We start from the raw sequence: 8,515 nt of genomic DNA on the forward strand, positions 1-8,515 counted from the left end.
CTTTGTCTTCACATTGAAATCATCACTTTTAAAGAGTTTAAACAAGTATCTTGAGATAGAGCACGTTCACCATAAGCTTCCCGAAGTATATGATAACTTCAGCAGCACTTTTCTTCAAAATAAAGTAATGAATTAAAACTTCCCACAAATGCTCTTTTTTTGGCATGAAATTCGACATTTTTAAGCATAAAAATATCTATGATGTTAACACCTTCAGCAAATTTGACATATGAAGTTTTAAAGCTTGCTGTCAATACAACAAATAGCATACATATCAAATCGCATATATATCAACATATATGTAACTCCATCTATTGAAAAAAATCCACGTTATTAACCGGTACACTTGGTATTTGCCAATGTTATCACCGATAAGGGTTTAATCTCCAACATATACTGGGAACTCATACAACTTAACAAAAGGAAGATAAACAACCCAATCAAAAAATGGGCAACGGGCCGAAACCGGTTTGGCTCAGTGGATAGAGTGTCAGCCTGCGGACTGAAAGGTCCCAGGTTCAATTCCAGTCAAGGGCATGTACCTGGGTTGCGGGCACATCCCCAGTAGGAGATGTGCAGGAGGCAGCTGATCCATGTTTCTCTCTCAACGATGTTTCTAACTCTCTATCTCTCTCCCTTCCTCTCTGTAAAAAATCAATAAAATGTATTTTTTTAAAAAATGGGCAACGGACCTAAATAGATACTTTTCAAAAGAGGACATAGGAAGGCCAAGAGACATATGAAAACATGCTCAAAGTCACTAATCATCCAAGAGCTGCAAATCAAAATGACAATGCAGTACCATCAATTTTTAATTTTTTGAGGAACCTCCATACTGCTTTCCACAGTGCCTGCGACCAATCTGCATTCCCACCAACAGTGCACAAGATTCCCTTTTCTCCACATCCTTGCCAACACTTGCTGATGGTTAGTTTATTAAGGAAAGCCATTCTGACAGATGTGAGGTAATAGCTCCTGTCATTTTAATTTTCTTTTCTCTGATGAATAGTGACATTGAGCATCTTTTCATACGTCTATTGGCCATCTCTATGTCCTCTTTGGAGAAGTGTCTACTCAGGTCCTTTGCCCATTTTTTAATTGGATTGTTTCTTTGATGATAAGTTATATATATAAGGTCTTTATAAATTTTGGATATTAACCCCTTATCAGAAGTATCTTTGGTGAGTATGTTCTCCCACTTAGTGGGTTATCTTTTCTTTTTGTTGATGGTTTCCTTTGCTGTACAAAAATTTTTTTAGTTTGATGTACTCCCACTTGTTTATTTTTCATTTGTTTTTTGTTTTGTTGTGCCAGAGAAGATATGTCAAAAAAATAATATTACTGAGAGAAATGTCCAAGATTTTACTGCCTATGCTTTCTTTTAGGGTTTTTATGGTTTCAAAGCTAACAATTTAAGTCTTTAACCCATTTTGAGTTTATTGTTGTGTATGGTGTTGTGAGGTGGTCTAGTTTCATTTTGATTTTTTGCACAAATCTGTCCAGTTCACCCAACACCATTTATTGAACAGACTATCTTTACTCCATTGTATGTTCTTTTTTTCTTCTTAATATATTTTATTGATTTTTTTACAGAGAGGAAGGGAGAGGGATAGAGAGTTAGAAACATTGATGAGAGAGAAACATAGATCAGCTGCTTTCTGCACACTCCCTAACTGGGGATGTGCCCACAACCAAGGTACATGCCCTTGACCGGAATCAAACCCGGGACCCTTCAGTCCATAGGCCAACACTCTATCCACTGAGCCAAACCAGTCAGGGCACATTGTATGTTCTTGCCTCATTTGTCAAATATTAATTGACCATATAGGTGTGGGTTTATTTCTGGCTCTCTATTATGTTCCACTGATATATATGGCTGTTTTTATTCTAGTACCATGCTGCTTTGATTACTATGGCCTTGTAATATACTTTGATATCGGGTTGCGTGATTCCTCCAACTTCATTCTTCTTTCTCACGATTGCTATGGCTGTATGGGATCTTTTGTGATTCTATATACATTTTTTGAATATTTGTTCTAGTTCGTTGAGATATGCCATTGATATTTTAATAGGAATTGTGTTGAATCTATAGGTTGTTTTGCATTATGGACATTTTAGTAATGCTGATTTTTTCTATGCATGAACACAATATATGCTTTGACTTATTTGTATCTTCTTCAATTTCTTTCTTCAGTGTCTTATAATATCCTGAGTACAGGTCTTTTACATCTTTGATTAAATTTATTCCTCGGTATTTTATTTATATTTTTGATGCAATTCTATATAAGATTGTTTTCTTAGTTCCCCTTTCTGATAGTTAATTGTTGGTGTATAAAACTGCAACTGATTTCTGGGTATATATTTTGTATCCTGCTACTTTACTGAATACATTTATCAGTTCTAGTAGTTTTTTGGTGGAATCTTTAGGGTTTTCTACATACAATAGCCTATCGTCTGCAAATAATTGCAACTGCATTTTAGTTGTTCTTTTCCAATTTAGATGCCTTTTATTTCTTCTTCTTGTCTGATTGCTATTGCTATGTCTTCCATTACTGTGTTGAATAAGGGTAGCAAAAGTGGACATCCCTGTCTTGTTTCTGATCTTAAGAGAAACACTTTTACTTTTGCCCATTGAGTATGATGTTGGTTGTGGGTTTGTCACATATGGCCTTTCTTATGTTGAGGTGAATTTCCTCTATACTCACTTTGCTGAGAGTTTATATCATAAATGGGAGGTGGATCTTATCAAATGCTTTTTCTGCATCCATTGGTGTATGTGATTTTTATCCTTCACTTTGTTTATGTGCTGTATCATTTTTATTGATTTATGAATATTGTACCAACCTTGGATCTTCAAAATAAATCCCACTTGATTGTGGTGTCTGATCTTTTCATTTATTTTTATTTATTTCTTTATTTTTAAAATATATCGTATTAATTTTTTATAGAGAGGAAGGGAGAGAGATAGAGAGTTAGAAACATCGGTGAGAGAGAAACATTGATCAGCTGCCTCCTGCACACTCCCTACTGGGGATGTGCCTGCAACCAAGGTACATGCCCTTGACTGGAATCGAACCCAGGACCCTTCAGTCCACAGGCCGACTCTATCCACTGAGCCAAGCTGTCTAGGGCTATTTTTATTTTTTAATTAAAAATTGTAATTGATTTTGAGAGAGAGAGAGATCAATTTGTTATTCCACTTATTTTGCATTCATTGGTTGCTTCTTGTGTGTGCTCTGACCAGGGATCAAACCTACAACCTAAACATATCGGGACAATGCTCTAACCAACTGAGGTACCTGACTAGGATCTATGATCATTTTAATGTATTGCTGGATCCAGTTTGCTAATATTTTGTTGAGAATTTTAGCATCTCTGTTTATCAGGGTTATTGGCCTATAATTTTCTTTCTATCTGGTTTTGAAATTATGAACTTCAGAGTCTTTCCTCCCCTTAACTATTTTGAAATCTTTTGAGAAGAATAAATGTTAGTTTTTCTTTGAATGTTTGATAAAATTCACCTGTGAAGCCATCTGGCCCAGGTCTTTTGTTTGTTGGTAGTTTTTTTTATTATTATTAGTGTTTTAATTTTATTAGTTATAATCAGTCTGTTCAAATTTTCTGTTTCTTCTTGATTCAGTTTTGGAAGATGGTATGTTTCTAGAAATTTTCCCATCTCATCCAGATTATCCAATTTATAGGCATAGAGGTGTTTGTAATATTTTCTTATAATACTTTGTATTTCTATGGTGTCAGTTATTACTTCTTTTCTTTCATTTCTGACTTTATTTATTTGGTTCCTCTTTCTTTTTTCCTTAGTGAGTCTGGTTAAAAGTTTTTCGATCTTATTTAGCTTTTCAAAGAAACAACTCTTGGTTTCATTGATCTCTGTAATTGTTTTTTAGACACTATTTTGTTTATTTCTGCTGTGATCTTTATTTGCTTTCTTCTACTTACTTTAGGCTCTGTTTGTTCTTTTACTGATATTTTTAAGCCAATAGTTAGATTGTTTTTGAGATTTTTCTTGTTTCTTGAGGTAGGTCTGTGTTGTTATCAATTTTCCTCTAAGGCTTGCTTTTGCTGTATCCTATACATTCTGGGTTATTGTGTTCTCATCTTCATTTGTTTCAAGATAACTTTTGATTAGTTTCTTGATCTCATTGTGAACCCACTCATTGTTTAATAGCATTTTATTTAGCCTCCACATCTTTGTGTGTTTTTCAATTTTTTTTTCTTGTGATTGATTTCTACTTTTAAACAATTAAGTTCAGACAGATACATGCAAAAAAAAAAAATGAAACTAGGCCACCAACTTATACCATACACAAGAATAAACTAAAAAAATGGATAAAAGGCTTAAATGTAAGTCATGAAACCATAAAAATCCTAAAAGAAACCACAAACAGCAAAATCTCAGGCATCTCTTGTAGCAGTATGTTTATGGATTCATCTGCTAGGGCAAAGAAAACTAAGGAGAAAATAAACAAATGGGACCACATCAAAGTAAAAAGCTCTGCACAACAAAAGAAACCATCAACAAAACAAAAAGGGAACCCACTGTATGGGAGAACATATTTGGCAATGATACATCTGATAAAGGTTTAATATCCAAAATATGTAAAGAACTCATACAACTTAACAAAAAGAAGACAAACAATCCAATTAAAAAATGGGTAAAGGACCTATATAGACACTTCTCCAAAGGCGGCATACAGATGACCTAGAGACATGAAAAAAATGCTCAAAGTCTCTGATCATCAGTTAGATGAAAATTAAAACAACAATGAGGTATCACCTCACACCTGTCAGAATGGCTATCATCAACAAATGACAATGCTGGTGAGGATGTGGAGATAGGGAAACCCTACTACACTGCTGGTGGGAATGTAGACTGGTGCAGCCATTATGGAAAACAGTACAGAGTTTCCTCAAAAATTAAATATAGAACTACCATTTGATCCATTGATCCCACTTCTAGGTATGTATTCTAAGAAACCCAAAATACCACTCAGAAAGAAGGTATGCACCTCTATATTCATATCAGCATAATTTGCAATAACTAAGATCTGGAAACAGCCCAAGTGCTCATCAGTAGATGCTTGGATAAAAAAGCTGTGGTACATTAATACCATAGAATGCTATGCAGCAGTAAAAAAGAAGGATCTCTTACCCTTTGAGACAGCATGGAGGGACCTAGAGAGTATCATGCTAAGTGAAATAAGTCAGCCAGAAAAAGACAAGTATCACATGATCTCACTCATATACAGAATCTAAGTAAAAAAATAAACTAATGAACGGAGTGGATCCAGAGACAATGAAAGCATGGAATAGAGTGCAGATTCTTGGAAGGAAGGCGGGAAGGGTGGGTAGGTGACAGGTAATCAAGCGAGGACCTTGTATGCATATATTATGGCCCATGGACACTATCAATAGGGCAAGTGAGGGCCTGGGGCAGGGTGCAGAGATGGGCTGGAGGGGGCCTCAAGGAGGGGAGGAAAGAAGACATATGTAATACTTTCAACATAAGGAATTATTTAAAATAAAATAAAATGTGACTAGATTAAAAAAATACAAACAATTAAGGTGAGAGAAAGTGCTTGCTATGATTTTAATCTTCTTAAATTTACAGTGGCTTGTTTTGTATCCTAACGTGATCTATTCTAAAAAATATTCCATGTGACCTTGAAAAAAAAATGTATGCTCTGCCTCTTTGGTGTGAAATGCTCTGAAGATATCAATTAAATCCATCTGATCAAGTCTGTCATTTAAGGTTGCTGTTTTCTTGCTGATTTTTATGTCTGGAAGATCAATCCATTAATGTCAATGGGGTATTAAAATCCCCAGTTATTACAGTATTACTACTGATCTCTCCCTTTATGTCCATCAAGATTTGCCTGGTAGTTTAGATGCCCCTATGCTGGATTCGTACATGTTACTAGTACAAGGGTTATATCCTCTTATTTGACTGATCCCATTATCATTGTGTAGTGATCTTCTTTGTCTTTTATTGTAGCCTTTCTTCTAAAGTCTATTTTGTCTGATATATGTATTGTTACCCCAGCTGTTTTAAAATTTCCATTTTCAAGAAATATATTTTGTCATCCCTTTACTTTTAGCCTGTGTATGTCTTTCATTCTGAGATCGGTCTCTTTTAGACAGCATCTATATAAGTCTTGTTTTCTTATTCATTCAGTACCCTTTCTTTTGATTGGAGCATTTAAGCCACTTACATTTAAAGTTATTATTAAAGTTATGTATTTATTGTCACTTTATTGTTTTTCTCCTTTTTAAAATCCTCACTCAAGAATATGGTTTTTTCATTGATTCCAGAGAGAAATGGGGAAAGAGAGAGCAAGAGAAACATCAATATGAGAGAAACATTGATCGATTGCCTTCCATACGTACCCTGACGGGGATTGAGTCCATAACCTGGGTATGTGCACTGGCCAGGAAGCAAACCCACCCCCTTTGGTGCTCAGGACGATGCTCACTTGCCAGGATGACATTTTATTCTTTTTTTTTTAAAATATATTTTATTGATTTTTTACAGAGAGGAAGGGAGAGAGAGATAGAGAGCCAGAAACATTGATGAGAGAGAAACATCGATCAGCTGCCTCCTGCACATCCCCCACCGGGGATGTGCCCGCAACCCCGGCACGTACCCTTGACCGGAATCGAACCTGGGACCTTTCAGTCCACAGGCCGACGCTCTATCCACTGAGCCAAACCGGCCTCGGCGACATTTTATTCTTTATCACTCTGTTCCTCAGTGTGGTTTTTTTTCTTCTTTTTTTTTAAAGAAAATCCTTAACACTTCTTGTAATACTGGTTAAGTGGTAATGAACTCTTTTAAGTTTGTCTTATCTGAAATACACTTTACTTCTCCTTTAATTTTAAGTGATAGCCTTGCTGAGTAAAGTAGTGTTGATTGTAGGTCCCTGACTTTCATTACTTTAAATATTTCATGCCAATCCCTTCTGGCTTGAAATGTTTCTGTTGAGTAATTAGATGACACTCTAATGGGAGCTCCCTTTTAGGCAACTGTTTTTCTTTTGCTGCTTTTAAGATTCTCTCTTTGTCTTTAGCATTTGCTATTTTAATTATGATATGTCTTGATGTGGGCCTCTTTGGGTTAATCTCGTTTCGGACTCTGTGCTTCCTGGACTTGTGTGTCTTTTTTCCTTCACCAGGTTAGGGAAGTGTTCGGTCATTATTTCTTTTAATATGGTGTAGTCCCTTAACCTTTCTTTTCTCCTTGTACTCCTATAATGTGGATGTTGTTAATGTTTCATGTTGTCCCAAAAGTCCCCTAAACAGTCCTCATTTTTAAAAGTTCTTTTTTTCTTTTTGCTGCTTTTGTCTTCTGTGACCTTGTCTTCCAAATCACTAATTTGATTCTCTCCTTAATCAAATTATTTATTTTCACTAGTGTATTCTTCATTTCAAAGGTTTTACTCTTTATTTCTGACTGGATCTTTTATATGGCTTAAATGTTCTTTTTCATGCCTACTATCAGTTTTCAAGCCTACCCCTTGTCTCTGGATATAGTTTTGTTCATCAGTTCATGTTGATCATTATATCCCACATATGAGTGTCTCAAATCCGTGCTCTTCCCTTTCTCCTTCTAGTAACCCTATGATGTGGTAGTTTTTATGCTTCAGTTGTTCCAAAGGTCCGTTAAGCTATCCTCATTTTTTTTTATTTAAAGTATTACATATGTCTCCATCATGAGCCACATGCAGCTCTTTGGCCCCTTGAGTGTGGCTCTTCCACAAAATACCACGTGCGGGCGCTCACGTACAGTGCGATTGAAACTTCATGGCCCATGCGCAGAAGTTGGTTTTCGGCCGGGGCGAGTCTATTTTGAAGACGTGGTGTTAGAAGAAGTGGGGGATGTTGGTCAGTCAGGCGACGGGAGACACGGCGCAGGCAGGCCGCGGCATATGCAGCTGGGAGAGGCGCGCGCAATTCATGCAGGAGTTGAGTGAGCCAGTCAGTCAGCAGTCTCATGTGCAGTGGTTCATTTTTATTAACTAGATGCCTGTTTTAATGGTACCTTGTTACTCTGAACCTATTAAAACATTCTTAGCAGCTGATAAAGCATATTGTGCTCCAAATAAATGCAAATGTTCATATCTTCAATGTGAGTTAATACTTTGTGCATAGTAGGAACACTGTTGAATTTTATTTTGAGAAATGATGAAGGAAGGTGAAACATTCTGCATATAATACAAGATACACAATATCAGAAAACATATATGTTCAATATTTGCTAACATTTAGTAAGGACTGAAAAATCTTTGAACTGAGCAGGCATCTTATTGCTATTTTCCATTGTTACTGAGGGCAGAGCTAAGAAACCATCTGGTTGAATTGCACCTAAGGGATGATTCTTGCTAACCAATATTCAGAGAACACTGCATTTGTATACATAAGGATAGTACATTTTACACTGCCTTCCTTCCACAAAAACAATAAGAGTTCTATCTCCTCACATGAAATAAGAAGTGAGCAT

The 8,515-nt window shown here is 36.0% G+C and overlaps 1 long non-coding RNA gene across 1 annotated transcript in view; it reads right to left on the reverse strand.

Moving 5' to 3' along the window:
• Window positions 1–6,417: 6,417 nt before the first annotated feature.
• LOC107182326 overlaps window positions 6,418–8,515 on the reverse strand; it is a 15,577-nt gene continuing 13,479 nt past the window's right edge. The window contains exon 3 of the long non-coding RNA XR_001513053.1: window positions 6,418–6,486. This is a non-coding gene — a long non-coding RNA (uncharacterized LOC107182326). The remainder of the gene's footprint in view (window positions 6,487–8,515) is intronic.

The sequence above is a fragment of the Myotis davidii genome, unplaced genomic scaffold (assembly GCF_000327345.1).
Source record: "Myotis davidii unplaced genomic scaffold, ASM32734v1 scaffold316, whole genome shotgun sequence".
NCBI lineage: Eukaryota > Metazoa > Chordata > Mammalia > Chiroptera > Vespertilionidae > Myotis > Myotis davidii.